General features: G+C 34.5%; 1 long non-coding RNA gene across 1 annotated transcript; it reads right to left on the bottom strand.

Annotated features, from left to right (window-relative positions):
* Window positions 1-7,440: 7,440 nt before the first annotated feature.
* Window positions 7,441-22,293, bottom strand: LOC309639124. Its single transcript, XR_014251486.1, has 2 exons — window positions 14,061-22,293; window positions 7,441-10,945 (listed from the first exon to the last, which is right to left on the bottom strand). It is a non-coding gene; the product is annotated as an uncharacterized lncRNA (long non-coding RNA).
* Between the last annotated feature and the right edge of the window lie 1,371 nt (window positions 22,294-23,664).

The raw sequence follows: 23,664 nt of genomic DNA, 5'->3' as shown, positions 1-23,664 counted from the left end.
AATCCTCCTCAAAATACTTTCTACTGATTCTTTTACAGTCTTGTTTTCAGCTGTAGTCCTGACAAACTCATTTGTAGCCACACTATGGTGATGTGCAAGCTTTACGTTTCTATCTCACAATTTTCTTTACTATCTATCATTTTTCATATCTTGATGCATCAGTTGAATTCTCTGTTTTATCTTCCTGTTGCATATCATAAAGTTGACCTCATTGAGGACATCAGAGAAAGTCCAGGATAAGAGATAAAACCCATAAAACATTAATATATATTTGTGCACTATTTAGGAAGGGAACAATTTTCTTCAACAGTCTTTAGGGTCCCTGGTTAGGTCTGAAAATTAAACTGACAAAGACAGATTAACAGGAGAAAAGCATATATATTTATTTAATCCATGTAAATTTTATGTGACACAGGCACTGTCATAAGAAAATGAAGACTCAAAAGAATGGTCGAACCTTAGTATGTTTATGCTAGATTTGATGACAAGTGGAGAAATATTGCAGGTCAAAGAGCATGAGGTAATTGTAGCCAACTGGGGGAAACATAGCAAGGCTTGCTTGTTTAGAGTCTTCTCAGTGTCCCTTTGCCTTCAGAGATGAGGATGCTCCTTTCGGCAGGGTATAGAGAGCACCTGCCACATAAAGGCTTTATGGAGGTCAGAGTAACTTTCTTGCTTCTGCCATTTTCTCAAACTTCTTCAGCTTAAAATAGTCAGTAAGCTAAGTTGCCATATTTTGAGGTAGTGGGTCCTGAACCCCATCAATTAACATATACTATGTAAGCAAATTCTTAGCATACCTAGAAAAAGAATGAGTAATTGAAGTTACCTGGATTTTATGAAGGACATTTTAATGAAGGAGAAAGTTTTGAGGCTGGGTATTGAAGACAGGTGGAAAGGAAGGAAACAGAGGCCCTCGAGCTCATGCAGAGATAACCCTATGCCAGTTCGGTTCACCACCCCCCCCCTTCCTGTTATTTTGTTCGTTTAAAGTTAAGCACACTTTTTTTCTCCCCTTCTCTCCCCAATACACACACTCACTCACTCACAGATGACCTCTTTTTTTCTGCTTTATTGTGATGCTTTTAACCTCAGAACAAAGAGTAAGTAATTTATCTTCCACATCTGCTGTATTGGACTAAAAAAGTGTTGTAATTAATTTTAAAATAGCCAAGTACTATAAAGAAAAGACATATTTTTAACTTTCATTATATACATAGTTACGGGATTTTTTAAAATATAAAAATCCCTGTAATACCACATAACTCCCTTCAAGATAAGGAATGTGTGCATGTGTGCATGGATATGGTGTGTATATGTGTATGTGTTTGGATATATGTATGAGTATATATATGCATATGTTTAAGGATATATATATCAGGATAGTCCCTAAAAGGGTGTAGGAGAATGGACAACTCAACTAGCCAACTAGGGCAGTCCCAGCAAGGATAAGTGCACTAGGAAAGAGGCTACGTGGGGCTCAACCCTTAAATGTGTTTTTTGGCATACCATTAAAGACAAGAAAATAATACTGAGTTATACTGATTTTCAGAAAAGCGGTATCCCCTGTAGCCCTTTTGCAGGACCAGAATATAAATGTATTATTTTGGGGGGAGTGATATTTGTTTTCATATCATAGAATTTATTAGGTGATTTAAACAGAATGTTTTTTAGTTTGTCATTTAAATGCATGAAAAATGAATTCATCCTTTCATACCTCTAGGTCGATGTTACAAATTTTGAGACATGATAAAAATGACAATAATTTTCTTTCATAAATGGTTATAAGAAAACAAAGGTGATCCTTTGCAGATAAATGCCAGTTTTGCACCTAGGTTTCTGTTTGGTGCCAGAAAGCTGAGAAAAATATGTAGAATGTTCTATTAAAATATCTATTCTTTCCACCAGTCTTCATGAATGCATACTTTTTGTCTTAGGCTATCCATTTTCTTCTGTCCTCCTTTAACCTACTAAAGTTTAAAATGATTGAAGGTCATTTGTCAGTTTAAAATGATTGAGGTCAATTGTTCCCTGCAGGACATGAAATAGTTAATAATTTCTTGGAGCTTGGTGTACTTAGGCTAGGTGAAAAAGCAGTAAGACACTGGCAGAGTTTGGGAAATAAAATTCCCATGAAGAACTCCACATTCCCAGATGGCTAGCAGCACTGAAACATGTGTCCATATTCAGCAGGAGATTTTTAGGCCTATTGATGCTTCCAGGCAACTGGTATCAAAATAATAACTTTAAGTCACGGAGAAATACTGTAATCGGTGCAAATCATTTATCTGTGAAAGAGGTGCATTTATAGTGATAGTGTAAGTAAAATGGATATTTTGTGCACTTATTCCAAATTTAGTATCATAGTCTATATAGTTCTAGATATTGTTTAATTCTCCTCCAAAGAGGTAAATACATGTTCTTCTCTTGAATTGCCATCACACAGCAAAGGTAAATAGTCCTCCGGCTCACAGGATGGGTATAATGGTTAAACTCTGACTTAGAAAGAATTTCAGTGTCAGAGATTTACCCAGAGTCCTCTCCATTCAGTTGGTATAAAACATTACATTATATAACATTTAAAATTGTCTTGTCTTCCTCCCTCTCCCTCTTCGCCCCCTGCCATCTCTATCTTCTCTCATTTTTCACGTTAACTAAAAAAAAAGCAACTATCCCTACTCTAGTTGTTCCCAAAGTAGGGTTTTCTGAATGTTTGAGTTGAGACACTGTGTAGAATTGGCTAAAAGAAATTTAATGAAGGAAAATGACTTTTGCTAAGACCAGGTTTCCTAAATTTAATTTTCCACATTTATTTTTAATCATATTCTTCATTATGTCTTATGAAAAACAATGTTTTTATGTAATGCTAATTTATATGTAAATTAGCCTCCAGGATATTCTAGAAAATTATTGCTTACCCTATTATGTAATTTTAATGACATTTTAGAATTCTAAAACAACAATACCTTATTAGCTTCAAAATGGGAGACTGAGGCATTTACAAAGGAGAACGAGAGTTCTTGATAGATACCTTCCTTCAGACAGAGATTGAGAATAGCTTCTCATACTCTGAAAGTGTGGGAGGGAAATAAATGAAACATGCCGGTGAACTCACTGTTGTGCTGAAAAGTCTTTGCCACAGATGCTAAAGGTCACCTTGGATATTCAGCTGCATTTGATTGTTTACATGCTGGAGTGGGGAGGACCCACAGGTCAAAGGTTTCCAGCACTATCAGAGGCTGTGCTGCCATTTTATAACAAACATTCTGTGATGTACCTTTACCCATAACTTCAAAACAACATATGATGTCTTCATTTTCATGTCACGATGAAGAAAGGAATGCAATATCTAATAAAATAATATGCCTTAATATGTAAATAATTGTGACCAGAGCAAATGTGGATGAAAATGGCATAGGACCTTGGCTCCACGTGTCCAGACAGTCTGCTTTAAATAATCTGTGGTGCAGCCTGGGAGTTAGAATTTGTTAAGGACTTTTCAGAAGATTCTGATATATAGCCAGTGTTGAGCTGATTGGTATAAAATACATGTAGAATTCCTTTGACGGTGACAGCCATGAATCTGCTGGTATATATTGATGACTCCAATGGGACAAGCTATGTTGCATCACTGACGTGATTATCTGAAATTATGAACATCTCTTAAAGGTATTTCTAATAAAACAATGCATAATCTTCCTTTGATTTTTTAAAAAATATTCATATTAAACTCTATAATGAAGTCTGGATATTTATATGTAAATTTAATTTCTGTTCTATTATCACATGATTATACACACATATGGCACTATAATGCTGAAAAGGATATCAGAAAATTGAAGAGGAACATACTAAGATGTTCCTTAACCTAGTTGCCACCATTATATCCCCAATCATGGAGAAAAGCAGAAATACCCCCATACTTCTGCAAATAGCTCCTCAGGTGGTATTGTTGTTGAGAATCATAGGGAAAATCTATTGCATGAACTGAAAAATATATTCCTTTCTAGAGGTAAGTCATCTATAACAAACATTACTTGAGTTACCTTTTTTTCTTCTTGCTTCCACTTATATAAAAGTATTCATTGTATTTTCAGTTCCTCATTTTATGCACACCTATTTTCTTATGTTTGCTTTGTCTGAGCTAATGGCATGTTTTAAGGGCTCACTTTCCAATTTCAGCTATATGTTAGCCACAACTTTATGTTTAAAAAAAGTAGGATTATATGGAAGTCTTATTGATTCCAATGTGGAAGCTTCTTTGATTTTACAGTTTGGATATTAACCCATGCCAAATCATTGACATATTTGACATCTTACATTAACTCTAATGAGATATAGCTCATTAGTTTAAATTAATTTGTTTGGAATATATATATATATATATATATTTATATATGTAGCACACAAGAATATATATGGCACATTACCTGCAATTTCAAAATTCTGTATACCTATATATGATAGTTCTCATTTTAGTAATGTTAATTTCTTCAGTAATTAACATCATGTGGTTAATTGTCTCTTCAATATGGCTGTGTTCCTAAGAAAATGTGAGAAACAATCTGGCAAATTATCATGCACGTGTGTATCCTTCTTCCATAGATGAAGGACCAGAACTGAAATAGATTTCACACTGAGATTCTAGTATAAAATGAACTGCAGTATTCAAGACTGATTTTTATCTTGGACTAGATCCTCGGTAGTTTCTAGTTCACTTGTCATGGAAAAAAAATAAATATGTAAATTAACGTAAGAAGCCTCAATAATTAAGAGATTATAGTCATTTTTAATGTTATTGGTTATTCTCTTGTACATTAGTATTGCATTGTTAGTATCTTCCTGGTTTATAACTGATTTTGTATCTATTCTCCAACGCAGAATGCAACAAATGCAGAATGATCTACTAGAGGTTCCCACTTTAGAAGGAAAGGATTTATTTGAAATTCCTCTCAAATGGTTGTTTAACAAGTTAATTTATTGTTTGCTAGTTGGTTCACTGGTTTGTTGTTTTTCTGTTGCCTTTTTTTCTTCTATTTTGTGAAGTAGTCACAATGTATGTTAAATGCTAGCCTATTTAATAGATTTGATGAAGTGAGTTTTCCTTGGAAACATTAAGGTCTGATTAAAATACTCATCTGGAGATTGAAAAATATAATTCTGGCAAAAATGAAAGTGATTTTTTTACTAAATGGGAAGAATGCCGGCTTTTGAATCAGTCAGACAAAGTTACAAACTCTAGCTCTCTAGAGCCTAAGGATAAACATAACCTTGGCAAGTTTTATACAACTCTAATCTTAATTTCCTCAAAAGTGAAGTAAGGATAATAATATCAGCTTTATGGAGTTTTTGTGAGAATTAGAGATAATATAAAGTGCCTGATACTTGGTAGATTATCAATAAAGGATAATAAATAACACATATTCAATTGCTACCATGTGTATTTAAACATTACAATTGCTACCCAAATATGAAAAGTTATGACTTGTGAATTTATGCCTATGTATATTTTTTAAATGATAATTCTGAATGTATTCCTGTGTATATTTGGTTTAAATATAATCCTTACTTTGGTGTATGAAAATATATCTTCATTTATTTTGTTTATACCCTAACCCTTCCTAAAATTAGAATCTTAGAGATTTTTTAATTAATATATTATATATAACAGCACTATCTTTAAATAACTCATAAACAGATGATTGAAGATTTTAGGGTATTATTTAAGACATTCATTATTTAACCCTCCTACATAAAGTCCAAATATGGCAGGTTTTACTAAGCTACATAGGTAAATGTTTGTATTCATTCATTTAACAATTATTTATTAAGCACTTATCTACGAAAAGTTTTGTGCATGAAATTCCTAAGTGACTTCCATTTTTGCTTGGGAAGCAGATATTGAACAACAAAGCATGAAATATTTTATTAAAATTGTAGTAAATGTTAAGAAAGTAATGCAGGATGTTATGAGACGTTTATAATGAAGGATCTGACATAATTTGGGGGGGGTAGATAAGGCTTCTTTGAAGAAAATATATCTGAATTGAGCTAAGAATAATTTGTAGACATTAATCAGGTGAAAATGTAAGTGTTGGAGGGAGACTTTCTAGGCAGAGGTACAAAATGAACCAATATCTTGAGGTAGGAAAGAGAAGAGCAAGACTGAGGAACTTCATGAAGACTAATGGAACTGGGAAGCAGAGTAAAGATTAGAGTTGTATAAGAGGCTGATGGTTTTTCAAGGCAGAGGAAATGTAGGCTCCTGTAATGTTAAGGATTTCTTTTTTCTTTATCTCATGAGCAATACTGAGCCACTGGATTGTTTTAGGCAGGAAAAAAAGAGGAATCTTAAGAATGAAAACAGAAAGGATATTTTAGGTGTAGCTAGACAGGAGTAGAAACATACCAGAAATATGGAACTATAAAATTGATAGGAATTAATGAGTGAGAAAAAGTGGTGTACATGCAAAGGGGGAACTAAGCTCGTGGAAACCTAGTCTACACACTGAAGTTCTGTTCACACTTCTGGAGCACTGACCCTCCCTTGGGACTAGTGCTACACACATAGGTAGTATCATCTCTCCTTTGGATGAAAACCCCACGGAGAAGCCCCAAGCATATTCTCGAAGCAGGCTCCAGGCTATTTGGACAGGGAATCTGGGGCTCAGGTAGCTAACACACGGTCTAAAAGGGCTTGGGTGGCAGACTCTGGATGGGTACACACCCTTGGCCTACAGACTCCTTTCCCTGTGAAGGATGCAGACCCAGACAAGGGCTAGAGTGGGGTGCTGTAAAGCGAGGTGCCCAGAGCAAGTGCTACTGCCATCGGGGTTATTTTAGCCATTCTTCCAGTGTGTAGTGATACCACACCATGGTTTTGTATGGCATTTCCCTGATGAGATTGAGAAATTTTTCAGGTTTATTGGTCTTTTGGATATTCTCTTTTGAGGTGTAGCTATTCAATTTTTGTGTGTTTTTCTTCCTAAGAGAATGCCTGATTTTTAAGAAATTTAATTATATGAGAATATGTATATGTGTATATATATATGTGTGTGTGTGTGTGTGTGTATATTCTTGCTATAATCCTATTATTACAAATACCTTCTCCCACTTGTGGCTTTCCTTTTTACTCTCGTAATGGTGTGTCTTTTTAATGCAGTCTGATTCATCACTTTCTTTCCATATGGTTATTTAGAAACTTTTGATTTACCTTTAATACAGTGATCATATGGAAATTATACAACTTGAATAAATACTATCTGAACAATCAAGTTCAACATATTCCTTCACCAGCTTTTGCTAGCAATTCCTTCATATGTTGTTGAATTGCTGTGAATTGCTCTTAGGTTATAACTATTCCACTTGCATCCATGTGATTCACTCGCTAACCTCAGCCTACAAACACTGCATTCTTCTTCCACATGTGACACACATACATTCATTCACACCTGCTCATGAACTCACACACATATGTTCCCATATACACACACTCAAGCACAAACTCAGGTGCTTACACACTCCAATACTCATACACAAACACACACTCCCACTCGATAAATACACACACACAGTTTCTCTAGTTTAGAGCAAGTGAGAGGTTATTACTCTTAGTAGTTTTTCTCTTAAAATTTTTAAAGATTCCTTTACCTATGAAATCATATTGATTTTGAAAGTTGCTTCTATATAGGAAATCTATCCCATCACCCGCTCTGATGCATCTGCTGACATTGTCAGAGAAGCCATTATGGCCAAAGCATCAGCTATTTTCTAAAATAGACTTATTCTGAGTCAAAGAGTATTATTAGGACATGAAGTAGAAATCAAAAGAAAATGTTCATGTATTAAATTTGTTACAAATGAGTAAAATTGAATTGCAAAGGCAGTTCAAGTTATACCATGGGTTAAGTAGACTACTGACCTGTCCTGAGAATTGGACATTTTAAAACATCTCCTATAAAGGAAAATATGCCATGATTTCCAGAGAACTGATTTACAAGTAGACTTTTTAATATAGAAATAAATGTGTCCAAAAATAAACTAATTATGATCTCAAAAGTATTCATTAAATATTTAGCAAGCCTACTTTTTTGTCATTCAACTTGGAATATTATCAAGGTGTCATTTATGTTCATGAAGGGAAATATTGATATAGAAAATAAACAGGGGTATAAGAACAGGGCATGTGCTTTCTGAACTCGAGAAAAGACAGATGCCAATTTCCCATTCTTAAATCATCCCATGTGTTCATATCTCTGCCTGGCCTGTTGAATTTACTGTATGGATTTCATGACAGGTGTAAACGGCAAGGTTAAACAGGGGCGACAGTTCAGCCAGAATTTCATGGTAGATTGTTCCTAAAATGTTTGCCTTTGTTCTGTTGTTTGCTTTTGGTTAAGAGCTGGGCCCTTGAGGTTCACGAAGATATGCCCTAGAGTCTGTTGTCCTTCCAACTTATCACCTGACAGCACTGATTGTACAGTGTAATTAAAAGTCAAAGCTAGCTTTGGGGATATATACTCTGATGAAGGAGCCATCTGAAATTAGGACTTAAATAATGAAGGGTTCAGGGACACGGAGGCTGGTATTTGTTATACATTTTAATAGCAGAAGTTTGCAGCTAATTGGAGGCTAACTAAATTCCTTGGACATATTTCAAGTCACGTCAGTTAATTTTGCTCCCCAAGGAACCTGATAGGACATGCAGCTTAGTACTGCTTTTTTCTATCTTAATTACCACATTGAGTTGTGCTAATATAGATTTACGTTTGAGACATGTTCTATGATTATAACCAGGCAAACATTGTTGGCATTTGTTTTCAATTTTATGAGCTCAGACTCTCACCCAACATTAAAAAATAATTGTCAATTTACAGATAAATTGAAATATTTTGAAATCATTGAAATACCATTCAAGTGTGCAATTGGTAGAAATTTATATTTATTGAATATTGAGACAATTTTAAAAAGTAAAAATGACAACTCAAGTGTTACTTCAAAGATTAGATTTACATATTTTCATGGTTTCAATATTCAATTGATTCTAAGCCATGATGTGCTAAATCCAGCTTATAAACACACGCTCAGATAGAATGCACCAGATTTTTAAATAATAGAGAAAGCTAAAAACAAATTAATTTAACCCTGAGGAGCATTGTATACTCTTCTTTAAAGCAGAGTTTTAGTCAGGAAATTGTGTAAATTTTGCTTACTACACTTGAAATTCCTAAGATATTTTCTAAAATACTTTGCAAAGCAGGTCACAAAACCTCATGAGCTAATACCTTTGAAATAAAAACAGCAGATTTCCTGGAGTGCAAATTTTGATTATAAGATTAATTTGTATTTTAACTTTGAAGAATGTTTTTAAAACTTTTTTGTGTTAAATTTTTATCATTTTAAATAATTCTTTTTTTAACTTAAAATACTTTGCCTCCATTGCAAAAATAAAATGTTTTGGCTTAAAACTAGATTAAGACAGTTCAACTGCATACTCTTATCATTGTTTATATAGTTTGTTAGTACAGAATTATGATGTTTCATTGGAAGTCTTATGTATCATGAGACCCAGGAATCATAGCGATCACTTCCTCTGAGCCCCTGATTTCCTTCCTTCGCTTCCAAAAAGTAACAAGAAAGGAATAATGTATGAAATTAAAGCCTATAAATGCATCAATTCTTACCTTATGATGCTATTATTTTGTTCTGTCATTAAGCATGTGAAATATCATATTTTAGTAGTGTTTTTATATACCAGAGGGAACTCTTGGTCATAAGGCAATTAGGTGTAAGCAGAATAGGTTATTGAGTGAGACAAAGTGCTAAATTAAAACACACACACACACAACTGAAAATTCCATTATGGATTTAATCTAAATAATCCTGTTCAGTGCACTCACTTGTGGGCACAAACAAATAATCCTGTCTTCCTTTTCTAATCCACACACCCTATAAAATACTTCCACAAAGAAGTATTTGTGGGAAAGGAAAATAACCACAAAGACCATGGCAAAAATTGCAAGAAAAATGGGCTTCAGGAAAAATATATACCTGAGTTCAAATACCACCTCAGTGTGAGTTTGGAAAATTACTTAGTCCTTAATGTTCGATTTTCTCATCTGGAAAAAAATGGGTAAAAATACTCAGTGCAGGAAATTGTTGAAGCTCTAATGAGGTGCTAATGCAAGACTCCTGGATAATATGTTGGTCCCTTCTTCTCTTCTATGTAAGAAATATTCTATATATAAAAATAAGAACTTCAGAAATTAGAGGACGTTTAAGAGATTTATTTTCGTAAGCCATTTTTCAAAAAGACCATACCTAAAATATTGTTTGTAAAAGGCTGAAAAATATCTTTTACTTTTAAAATTCTCCAGTCAAGGATTTCTCCCACTTCGGTGGTGAGTAGCCTTCATGAGGCTCCTTGTAATTAACCGAATTATCTCAGGCTGAATTTCTCTAGTCTCTCTACAATTGATCTGGAGAAAGCGTATCATCATTTTCTGTTCAAAAGCCCTTTGCACACTCAGAGAATATTATTTGGACACTTCTAAGCTATCTGCAATTCTGGCTCAAAAATACTTTTTATAAAATCAGAGAATAACAGCTTCATGAAAAAGTCAAAACAACAAACAAAACTAAACAAAACTGACATCCTTCCTGATTTCAGAAACTAAAATACCAGAGCCCCAACTTAGAGAAGGAAAGTAGGTAAATGTATTTTTAAAAGTTATCTGTGGTCATGGCTCCCCATGCCAATATAACTAGATGAAAAGTAAGAAAAAAATCACTTTGACGTTTTGGATATTTGGGGGTTTTGTCTAATAGAAATGTAGTGTAATGGGATGGATATATCAGGTTTTGATATAAACAGATCTGGGTTTGATTCTTGGCTCCTATTTTTTTCATATTTAGAATTTGTTTAATATTGTCTACTTGTATTATTCTAAGAATTAAGAATTAAGTATCATTCTAAGAATTATGTTAAGTATGACAACTGAGATCTAGATAGACACATAGCTGATACAAAATGCCCCTCTAGATTCTATGCTTCAGATCACTAGTCTCTAGATTTTTATGGTCTCTTTTTTGTTTGCTTTACTTTTTAATTCATCATCATCTGATGTAATAGATCTCTCTCTCTCCTTTTTCTTTCCCCATTTGAAGTGGCTTGTAGGCAAGACAGAGCAGATGCTTCCTGTTTGAGAGTTATGGTAGCAAGGAGCCATTGGATAGGAAATCTCACTGCTCTCATTGGTTATTAATTTCTGTAAGGACTAAAGGCCTACAAAATAGCACAATATTTCCCTTCTTTTCCGTCCTTCTGACTTCTAAGACTCTGGTATTATTATGTCTAAATCACTATACCTGTTATATTTAATAGTTTATTCTAGGTATTTATTCTAGGCATGTGCCTGTTTGCTTATTTTTTTGTTGAAGTATGTGTTGATTTAGGTGTTGGTATCTTTGATAAATCTGACAGACAACTTAGTTTTGTCTTATTTTAAAATAATTTCTCTTAAACTTTTCCATACAATTTACAATAATATATTGGGTACTTAACATTTTTGTGTTCTAGAAGACAATACATTATCTTTTTCTCATCCAAATTTAACCTCCATATTGCATGTCTGTATAGATCCCACTATTTCAATTCTGCTAACAACAAAAAGACCATAGCTCTACCTACAAAACTCTTGATTTATCTTTAACAATATCTTTAGCTGTGTCATATAATTTAAATTGTGCTTTAATTTCTCAAGAGCTGTAAGTTCCAAATAAACAGGCCTAATTTTCAAGAAAAGAGATAAAAATTATTGGAAAATATTCCAATTTTTAGTGAAGGAATATGAAGAAAAATAAACAGAATTTTCTGCAGTGATATCAAACATTTTCTTGGTATGAAACTGGGGTCAGTTCTTTATCTCAGGCTTTTCTATATATTTCCTGTCATTTATTTGAAGCTATTATTTAAAATCCATGATTGGTACAAGTTTACTTTTCATGTCAAACAACTTTTCTGGCAATGATTAAAAATATATTTAATTTAATGTGGGAAATTTTGATAATCCACAGTAAGCTTTGACTCTTCCCCTAGATATTAATATTTTGTGATCAAATGTGGGTGTATTCTTTACTATGCATTCATAGAGGTGCTTTAAATTTACCATTCATGGATTTTAATTACTTTTAAGGCATTTGCTCTTCTTAGTGTTTCCAAATCATGCACCCCTTCTCTGCTATTCCCTTCAGGAGACAGTCCCCTGGACTCCTCCTACTTTACCAGTGTGTAAAGAGCAGATCAAAATCCACCTCTACTGGGTTTTCTTCCTTGATTCACTGAAAATGCAGCCACATCCAGAAATGATTTCTCCTTCTTTTGAATTATCATGACAGTGCATTTGGTGTTTCCCTTAAGGGTGTTTTTCATGTTGGAAACATTATCAAACTCTCTTTTAGTGTGTAAGCCATTAAGGGGCCATTTCTTATTTAACGTGTATCTCCTAGATGCCCTCATCCAATGCTTCATACATCGTGGTTAGTAAGGAAATTTTGGTTGAAATAAATCATAGCAAGAGTAATACACTAATATTTTTAAGACATCTTGAAAAGTTATTTAATTCACATTTATCTAGTCATCTATTTCAAGAAACACACAACTGTAAATCAAATATCTTTCCTTAATATACAAAAACATTTAAAGAGTAGACAAAATCTTGGATGAATACAAGACTCTTTATTAAAATATGTCTATATTATCAGATTTGGGTAATTCCAAAGAATATAAAACACTGCATATCTCATTTTTCTGGCAGGATATTCCCAAACACACTGCCGTATCACTTCGAAATTTGAGGACCAATGAAGTGATACTTACCATATCAACGTTTTCAATCTACAAACAACAGACTCTGCTTTGTAAATCCAACAAATATTCATGGGAAAATCTATTGAAATTTAACATAGAGAAAAAATTAAATTTGACCTCAAATGTAATTGTATGCTTGATCAGAATCCAGTGACAAAAGAGAAAGAAAGATAGAAGCCAACACAGATACACACCTTTTGTATTAATATATACCAGTAAATATATATTTTAATATATAATAAATAAATGTATTTATTTATTTTTGCATGTGAGGTTCTGGAGAGTGGCGTTTGAGACAAACACTAAATCAGATAACTCACATGAGGCACTACAGCACTGAAGGAATTATCGTAGATAAGACAAAAGTGCAAAATGAATTTTCATTTACACAGAATTTTCATTTCTGTGTAATTGTAAATCGTTTTGTTCTGGAGCAAAAAGATATAGCATTTAAGAGAAAAAAGGCAAGGTTGATGTTGTTTCAGTTGGCAAATAGGATAGTCATTTTTTCCCTGCATGGTACCATATATTAAATATTTAAAACACCATTATATCAGAGTGTGTTGCTAAATAAAAGGGTGAAATTTTGAATTCAATTTAATTTTATTTAAATATAGTTCACAGATGTTGATAGGACAGATAGTGGTTAGGGTTTTCAATACAAACATACTATGGACGTGGTGAGAAGCCAGCTTTATATTTCTGTGAAATTATCTCAATGGATTATGTATATCGTATATATTTTTTAAAGTGACGGGACTAGAAATGAAGCCTGTGGATTGAAGAGCCAATATATCAAAATATATAAGCTTGAATATTAACCCACTTTCATCAAAGTGACAGATGGTTTCTAGGCCAATTCCTTTAGTCAGTGATATTACCAGTGCAATTCCAGCAGAACTGTTCCAGAGAACAACTGCCTCTTACATGCAGAGGATGGAGAGTGGGTGTCTGCAATTTCAGTTTTGAGATCAAAGAGCCACCGCCACCTGCAGTGCTACTCACCACCCATAGGGAGGTAGAGAGGGTTTTGGCATGGTTTTCTTGGCCATTGCGAGAAAGTTTTCATTTTTCTTCTCAAATGTTTTCCATATGTAAGTCGATTTTATATTATAATTTTTAATAATAGTCTTTATAATAACTCTCAAAAGTGTTATTTTGATAGAGCTGTGTACACACACAATCACATTACATCCTAGTGGATATCAGATATTGAATGCAAAATATATCGATCAGTATGAAGATTCCATTAAGTAATTTTGTCTAAATTATAGCAGTTGCAGCAAAAATTGCATTATGTAGTTATATCACTGATTCAGTCAAAAATTAATAAATAACCCTTCTTTGAAATACAATATATTAACATTTTTTTCTCAACTATGCTTTCATTTTCCCTCATATACCTCTTTGTCTTATTCTGCCTCTCTCTTCTACAGTTCCCTCTATATTGTCTCTTTAATTCTCTGCATGGAATACTGCCAAGAAAAGCCTAGGAAGCTTCTAAATTTCCCAGAATCTCAGGATGAATTTCTTATACTTCATCATGAATACCACCATTAGACACTTCACAATTATCCCCTTCTAGTCCAGGCAGCTTTATCAAATTTACTGTATTCTGAGTTTTCCCGTGTGTATAGGGCCCTTCTATGTATAATGCCCTTCCCAACAAGTAAACTTGACCTGAGGGTAGCTAAATTCTCACCTTCCACACTAAACTTGTGTGATCTCACATCCTAAATAAAATACTACTTGACCTCCATAAAAAACACAGCATTTTTTCAACATCTTCTTAACTTTGGATTAAAGGCAATATAGCTAAGACTCCACTGATTTCCGAGATTGATTTGGCTGGCTGATCAAGTATAAAGGTGGCTGTCTCCTTCTCCCTTCATTGCTTCATGTGTACACATGAGGTCAATAGAAAGGAAAGTTTTCTCAATAAACAAGCTCTATTCTTCAGTCATTGGACCTGACAACAGCCATCTCCTGCTAGAGCCACCTTATATGTTCTCATCAACAATGAATTGGCATAAATACATTCATTGTTTCATTAGTTTTTACTTACTTTAAAATTATATATAATTTTAAAGATATTTCAAATCACTTATATAACTTTATATTCACTGGCTTGTTATAAGCAAGCATGTTTAAGAATTATGCTATAAAACATGATGGGTAAATTTCTGATATTTTTTCTAACATATTTTCTAAGCGTTGTCACATTCATAATTGGTTTATTAAAATTTTACTTAAGACAGCCACAAAAATTAATGGATATTTATACATGCTTAAATCATTCTCAACATAAATGAGCTTTCAGTCATTCTTTATATATTTTTCCATAAAGGTATTACAATCTACTAGTAGTTCTAAAAATTCTACTTATGTGTACCAAAATTGCATTTGGTCTCTAAGAATTGCTTTTATCTCAACTACATTTCCTTTTTCATTCCATAAATAGTTGTAATATGTTATAACTTTTCTATGACCTGATTTCAATACTGAAAAATTTTTATCTGAAATATAGTTTTGTTCAAATTATTCACATGGGTCAACAACAACAAAAATTGATATTGAATGCCTACTAGGTGCTGTTCTAGGTTCTGATTTTTTTCTTTACAACTATTTTCCAAACTTGTAGTAATGTTGCTATTTTACTTTTATAATGTAAAAATGCTTATAGTATTCTAATAGTTCTTAGGGATGGGGAAAGTAGGATGTCATATTTTATTGTTACATCAATTGATTTTATTTTTTATTTATTCATCACCCTATATACCACTTTTCTAAACTGTGAGTCAGCAGTTAAGTGATGTCGCTCTATTTTTTCACAGGAGATTTTTTTGTACCACTAAATACAACTCTAGATCCAAGAGTTATTTCTACATTGTTCTATTCATTATAGCATGTGCAGAATTTTAATTACCACACAGAATGCAGATTTCCCCCAAGGGCACCCACTGTGGAAAATGTTTACATGTAATCATAATAAATCTTCTTATTCTTATTATTTAAAACATCCATCATTAAAACTTTGGGTTTTCCTGAAGTGCTATTCCTTCCAGATCTCATTTCAGAAAAGTCATGCATGAAGAGAACAATAATAAAACGAGTCCAAAAAAATTTTAGTTAAAAGTGATGAAGACATTTTCATAGTCTGCCACTTACCATTGTCTCTGCAAGCCAAAGACATTTTTTATGATTTTACAGTTATCTAATTTATTGTTTATAATATAGGGAAGTTCATTTATTCTCTAGGTATCTGAGCTTTAACTATCTTGGTGAGATTTTTATGAGTCACCCAACAAATTTAAAACATTTTAGGAAGAATGGAGAATGAAATAGAGAAATAAAGGGAGTCTGAAAAATCAGAAAATAGGAATATAGTTCTGGTAAAGCAACTTTAAGAATATATATATAAAATCATGAGCCATCCATCCTTTAAAGTAACAACAATAATCCGCAGTAAAGTTCTAGTTTCTCTTATCAAGCTACTTTCAAACACAAACAGAAATGATAAACAGTAATTTAGTGTATCCAGTTTACTAAATACTAATGATAAATAAGCACACAAAAAGCAGATACTTTTAGTTGCAAAGTAAGCACTTTCTAATGTTATTAGATTTGAAGACACTATGTCTAAGCTCCACAAAACCACCTGAAAGTTTAGAATTGCATAAAATATAAAATGTTAAATTTTTGCTTGACTTTGAAGAAACATATAAACTACAGCTGGAATATGTGGTGTTATAATGTTAATAACCTTGGGTAGGAGAGCAACCAATGTCCACCAGTTTGTCAGTTAAAGGCAAGAATTCCCAGGTCTTTTTAAAAAATAAATTACTCTTCCATTTCTCATTTATTAGCGGAATTTTGTAAAAATTCTAGGTCACCTGATGAATTAGTTCATTTATTTTAATGATATATATACAGCAATCTATGAAAGATAAAAATCCTGTAAGCATTGTGGGATCCTAAGTAGAAATGGTAATCCTGACAGCTATCTAGTAATCAAGCTTTGCAAAGCTGTGACTTGGAAAATTTGTTTTACTTTTCCCTCTTATGAACATTTTCAATTAAATATAAAGAATTTTTTTGCTTCACATGGTGGTTTTAAACTGGTATTTCATCATTTGAAATATGGCACTGGCTCTGGGTTATTTAGTATTTATTAATAATTTCCATTTTGACCTTTCCCAGGTTTTGCTATTTATTAGGTGTTTTTGCACTATTGCAGAGATGACTGAACAGAATTGGGGAATTTTTTTTGCCCTTTTTTAAAACTTCATACTTTAAATTAATTTTACATTGACCTTTAAAGTTGGTATGTAGCTATGATTTGAAAGTTCTGTTTAAAAACCACCCTGCTGAAACATCAGACAGTCCCAAAAGTTCAAAACAGATTGGCCAGCTGATGGCTGAAAGCGAAGGAAACGAGGCAGAAGAGAGACCTGAGAACAGAGAAAGGAGCCAAGATATGTCAGGGCACAGGGAGATCTTCAGCATATTTGTCATGACTATTTTTTTTTTAACATCTTTATTGGAGTATAATTGCTTTACAACGTTGTCTTAGTTTCTGCTGTATAACAAAGTGAATCAACTATACGTATACATATATTCCCTATGACTATTTCTTTTATAATTCCTTACTGACTTTGGAAAGCAGGAAACACACCATGTGTAAATAAATTGTATTTGATGGAAAGTGACTTCTGAACACATCTGGGTATATATGGAGAGTGGGCGTTTTATTTTTCCATTTGTTTATTCTGCCTTGAATGGATCACCCTGTTTTCATTTAGTTAATTTCATAAAATAAGACATCTTTGATCCAGGTTAAAATCTGAGGGATCTTCAGGTTTTAGGGATGCAGTCACTGATTGGTTTATGTCTTATGCTTGGTTTATACTTAGAGTTCTTTTGTCAGTAGTTACAAAATGGCTTAAACAATAGAAGCTGTCTGACCATGAGGTCAGAAGGATTATAATTCTTTAATTGCTTGCGGCCAGTGAAAGCATAGCCATGCCTAATTGTGTTCTGCTGAATCCCATAAGATAGCAGAGGAATGCTCTTCTCCATTTGGAATTTTTCCTGACTGCTCATATTTCACCAAGGCCTTGGCATCTGCAAGAAACTATTTGTTACCTGCATTTTCTAACGGGCAACAACATTCTCTTTTCCTTCATTAAAGTGTCATCCAGTGAAAGATGAAATCTCATTTTTAATCAAGCAGCAAAGTGTAGCTGATTATATGTAACAAAAGAGTTTGATTTTGTTTATTGAGCTATTTAAAATAAAAAGGCATCATTGACTGAGATGAACTATAGTGTAAGTAACCCATGCGTAGCCATAAAGTGGCCAATTACATGACGCACGGTGCCAAAGTATTCAACTTTCATCAAAGAGCTGTATTTTTTAAAAATTTTAATCCAATGGGCCCTCTTTCTTCTTCTATCTTTGAAGAATGGAGAACATATATTTAGTTAAGCTTGGAAATGTGCTGTTGAGCCATGATTGCTAAAATATTTGACAAAACTGAAATATGTATGTGGTGTCTGCAAAAAATTCATAACTATTTATTTATACTGATTCTGGGTTTCAAAAGTGAATTCTCCAAACTTTACTAGTGTATTCTGCCAGGTATTGTGCTAGGTACTTAGGAAGACACAGGTATAAGTCACAACGGCTCACATATGGAGCTTCTGTCCTCAGGAACATAGCCTAGGGGCTGCGTTTATCCTCCGTTAGTATTTGCTCTTTTATGAAGAGTTAATGTTGGGTATTAACTTTGGGAATATGGATTTATGAAGGGAGGTGAATGTCATCTCTATTTGACTGAAATGACTGTCCTAATGGCAGAAAAGACATCTAATGTCTTTTGTCATCACGGTTATATTTTCTTTTTAAAAATAATTTATCGAGGTGAAATTCACATAACATAAAATTAACCCTTTTAATATGACGTTAAGGAGCATTTAGTGCATCCACAATGTTGTGCAACCACTATCTCTATCTAGTTCCAAAACATTTCTAAACCCATTAAGAAGTTTATCCTCATTGCCCTGTTCCCCCCCCACAAACCCTAGCAGCTACCAATCTAAGTTCTGTCCCTATGGATTTACCTATTCTGGACATTTCATGTAAATGCAGTCATATAATATGTGACCATGTTGTGTCTGGCTTCCTTCATTCAGTATGTTTCAGAGGCTTATATTTTCTATGCATTGCTAAATTATACTCATCCTCAAAATGTTTTAGGGTGGACATAACACAACCTATTTGTTCAGATAGACCTGGTCCAAATCCTGGAGTTTCCATTCTCAGTAGTTGGGATATAGTGCATGTTATTTAACCTTTCTGGACCATGTATTCTTGTGTGTAACTAAGAAAGAAATATCTGTCTTTTAGGATAATTTTAGGAAATAAATGACAATGTTTAAGAAGTCCTAGAACATAATAGGCCCTCACATGAGGTTTATTCCATTTGGCTGTAACAGAGATAAAATTGTTGCATTCTCTTCACAATTCAATGATTTAAATGATAATCACTCAGAAATATTTCTGTCAATATGTATTGCCATGTAGGTAAGTAAACAATAAATATCACTCATTTTGCTTATATAAATTTTTAAATTTTGATTCCATATCTATGAAAGTATTCTAACACTTTTACATCATAAATTTCAGTAAAAGGATAGATTAATGGAAATTACCCTTAAAAAAGTCACATCACCTCCATGCTTGGGTTGCAGCCCATTTTGCCTGAATTGTAATATTTTTTTTTCATTCTGATCCATTTTACAAGATTTTTATGTTAACAATGATGAAATTCTTCCATGGAAAGCAGTGTACTTCTAAGGACAGAAATTTCAACAAAAGCAAAGCCATGTTAGGTCACAAAGTTGTTTCTGCCTTATGTGGAGATTGTTATTCAAAATTACACACACAGTTAAACTGCTTTTACCAAAATTTAAAAATTTTAGTTTGTAGGCTTGATTGAGACATGAAAGACAATAAAGTTTTATTTTTATATACTGGAGAGCTGATATTTGAATATGAACGTGGCCAAGGCTCAGCCAATGTTATTTATGACTCCATAGTAGTTCAGAGCGAAAAGTCTTAAACGTAGACTGCAAAAATCAAGAACAAACACCTAGTTATCTGTCCTTATCAAAAGGAGCTTGTCACTGACTAAAGCAAAATGACATTTTTCAAAAGGCAGGGAATGTTTTCTGGAAGTTTTAAATAAGTGACTCTTCCCACTCTGTCCAGGTATCTGTCTCTTTGGTCATTTCTCGTTCTCATTGGACAGTTCCTTGGTTAAATTTCGTTTGTATTGCTTCCTTTCTCCTTATTGCTCTATTTTAGCTCATTCCTTATTAGCTCTTGACCCATGTGACCCATTATATTTGTGGAAATTTTATCTGTTCTAGGTCATTTTACATCATAATGTTATTGAAATAAGTCTTATCTGAAATTCCTTTGAAGTTCGAGAAATGAAATATCTACCTGTGCACTGTTTTATAGGATTTTATTATGATCCTTCCTTACGGAATATTACACATTCTCTCTCTCTCTCTCATAAAGAGCAAAATAAACTTGCATTCCCTGATTTCTTACCTAGAAAGTAAAACATGATTTCCCTCTTAGTTTGGTTGTGTACTATCACTTCTCAAGTCACTTTTTAATGAAATGTCATTTCTGTGGGATGAATGACCATCTATAATCAAGTTATATTTCAAAATCACAGTCCCTTCATAAAGTATTTAATAGGTTGATTTTTAGGGCTTGGAAACTAGTTATGGAACATATTTACTGTTGGCATTTACTCAAACCTCCCAGCTCAAAAGTTTGTTTCTAAAATCAAAATAATAGCAGGCCATGTGACTGTATACAGTTAGTAATATAAAGTGTGTGATATATCTTCCGTATGGATGCACCAGATGCATACATCTTAAAAATATGTTAATTTTCTCCCCTGGAAAACTATTTTATATATTCCACACCATACTTCATTAAATTATGTGTGATGATAAAATACAGGTCCAGTTTTAAAATCAAACTTCAAAGGAAGATTATGCTAAAACTCAAATGTCTGTATGCTTATTATGCACTTGTCACCAATCTAAAAATTATTTAAAGGTTAGTTTTCTAGTATAATTGCACAACTAAGAGTCTAAGGTCATCATAATGCTAGAGAGTTGAAAAAAATAGCCTTCTAGCCTTGACAGATACAAGAGAAAGAGAAAGGAAGGAACTAATTTGAATCGTATATAAATACAAAGTAAAATAAAATAAATGGTCTCTTTCATGGTACACAAGCAACAAGATAAGCTTTGATGTCCCAAGTTAGGAGAAAAAAAAATTTTAAAGAATTAAGCTGTCATTTTGAATTGTAGCCAAAGAATATTCTCCCTTCTCTTTGGATAAAAAGTACCAAACCAGGAAGAGTAAGATGTGAGTCTGAATTGGACTAACAATAATATGAGATTTACCAGAATTCCATAAAAGTGGGATTATCTAATATTTTAAAGACATGTGGTGAGGACAATCTTAATACCAGAACTCACAGAAAAATACTACTACTTTATTGAAATTATTCCTAAATTATGGATTCTGGATTTTAAATCCAAGGGCATTTCACAGTTGTATCCTTTATGGAACCTTATCATAATCACAGGAGGAAAAATATCACACTGTCAAAATTGCCTTGCGTGATGAGGCACTTATCTTCCCATGTTCAGCTACCTTCTGCTGGTTAACCTTGTCGTGGAGGGCGCTGCCGAGACCACCAACCAAAGGAAACCCACAGTAATTACACCAATCCAGTGAGAAACGGAGTCGCTCGAGGCAGGCACTTTTAACCCCACAATCAACATTCTGCGACTCAAGGAAAACACAAACATGACCCTGCTCAGACAAATTAGGCATGAACAAATGTTTCACATTAAGTGAGTTAAAGGACCTTGCTGAAAATTACAAAGGCTGCTTAGGAAAGCAATGGATCCCATTATGGAAGCAATAGGTCTCAAAGAAAGCAGCGTGTTAGAGATCCATGTATAGTTGGAGGAGGTAGACACCTTGGTAAAGCAGTCCCCCTCCCCCATCCTGAACACAATGCTTCAACACCGCAATATCTGGGAGGAGGAATCCAAGCCAGCCCCCCTCCTGACTCTTTTCTCCCTCCCTCCATCCTCACTACCTTCTTCCTCTCTACCTCCCACACCCTTGATTCCCCCTTTGTCACCGCCCTCCTGCCTGCCTCTCCTCTGCCCCCTCCTCTCCTACCCCCCTTCCCCCAGCATCCACGTGGGACCCTTGCTCTGCTGCAGGCAGCGCTGGGCGCTAGGACCATCCCCGACAGGGTGCGACAAGCTCACCCGTGGAATGACACGGCCGTTTTTTTCTTCACGATCCCCTTGACTGGGCTGGGCAACCCCCCAGGAGCCTCGGGGACCAGCTGGGGGGGAGGCGGGTCCCCGGCTTCATCCCCCACCTCATGGATCTCTTTGGACTGCCAGATCGTCTTCACCACGACGCTCGCCATGGCGTCGTGGGGGACGGGGGGCGGCTCCCAGGAGCTCCTTCCTCTTGAGACTCTCCACCTACACTGACCACTGACCCTCAAGGTCCCCTGTCCCCATAAGCCTGCCTCATAAAGGACCCAAGCACTGGGCCCCAGTAAGGGGGGGACACAGGGGTAGCCAAACGTGACTCAGCACGTTCCCCCAGGGGGCTCAGTGAACTCTTCTTGTTCAGGTTTCTAGTTCTGCCCTGATCAGTCCCTCCCCTTCAGAAACACAGTGAAATGCATTCTAGTCCAGAACTTACAGTGGAAGGACCCACTGTATTAATTCATCATGTAATACGCTGGATTTGTCACTTTCCCAGGATCTGGGGGACGGTGGGGGTTGAATACCAGCGCTGGAGGATCTTACATTCTGTTGCGGGGTTGGAAGGGGACAGGCAGGCAATAGAAACAAACCAAAAATACCAGATGTCCAAATGTGATATAAAGGGAATCAAAACTGGGCGATGGCCATGTGGACATTTGTCAAAGCTTGTCGATTTGTGCACCCGGGATTTGAGCCTTTTATTGTGCGTGAATACTACCTATTAAAAAATCTAAACAAGAAAAAAAATGTAATTAAAAAGTAAAATACTGCTTTCTATTACCTCAAGCAATTTTACTATGAAAAACCAGGAGGAAAACAATCTTACATTTCTCCCTGAGTTTAAAAACACTCCATTGTTCTGGTAACACCTGACTTGAATTCATCTACTGCACATTACAGAAGATACGTGGACATTTATACCTCCAACAGGAATTATTTCCATATTAGGGTAAATCGGCTTGAGACACAGGTACTTCTAAATAACAATCTTTGTGAAATATATTATTTTAGTACGCATTTTCCCTGCCTTCCACTTCATTGGCAGGTGGGTTAGGAGTTACTATTCTTTAGACACGAATGAGACTGGGCAGTGCTCCATTTAAGTCTTTCCCCTGCTTCAGTGATAATGTAATTCATAGGAAATTCCTCCTCGACTCTGCTTCGTAGTATTTTCTAATGGCTTGCTACACTCTGAAAAAGTGTGCAGTTTTATTCAAGCCCATTCTGTTGTGGAAAAAATAAAATTGAAGTGGGAAGAGCAGAAGAAAAGATATATGTAGCAAACAAGCGTAAATATGTCGATAGAGGGGCTTAACAGAAAATGAAGTCAGCAGGGGCCCACTCCATGCACCACCATTATAAAATATAGGATAAATCACCACCAACCTATGTTTTGCAGGT

Source organism: Balaenoptera physalus (assembly GCF_965194825.1).
Source record: "Balaenoptera physalus genome assembly, chromosome: 12".
Lineage (NCBI taxonomy): Eukaryota > Metazoa > Chordata > Mammalia > Artiodactyla > Balaenopteridae > Balaenoptera > Balaenoptera physalus.
Note: the sequence above shows the minus strand (reverse complement) of the source record. Positions and strands in the feature narration are given on the sequence as shown.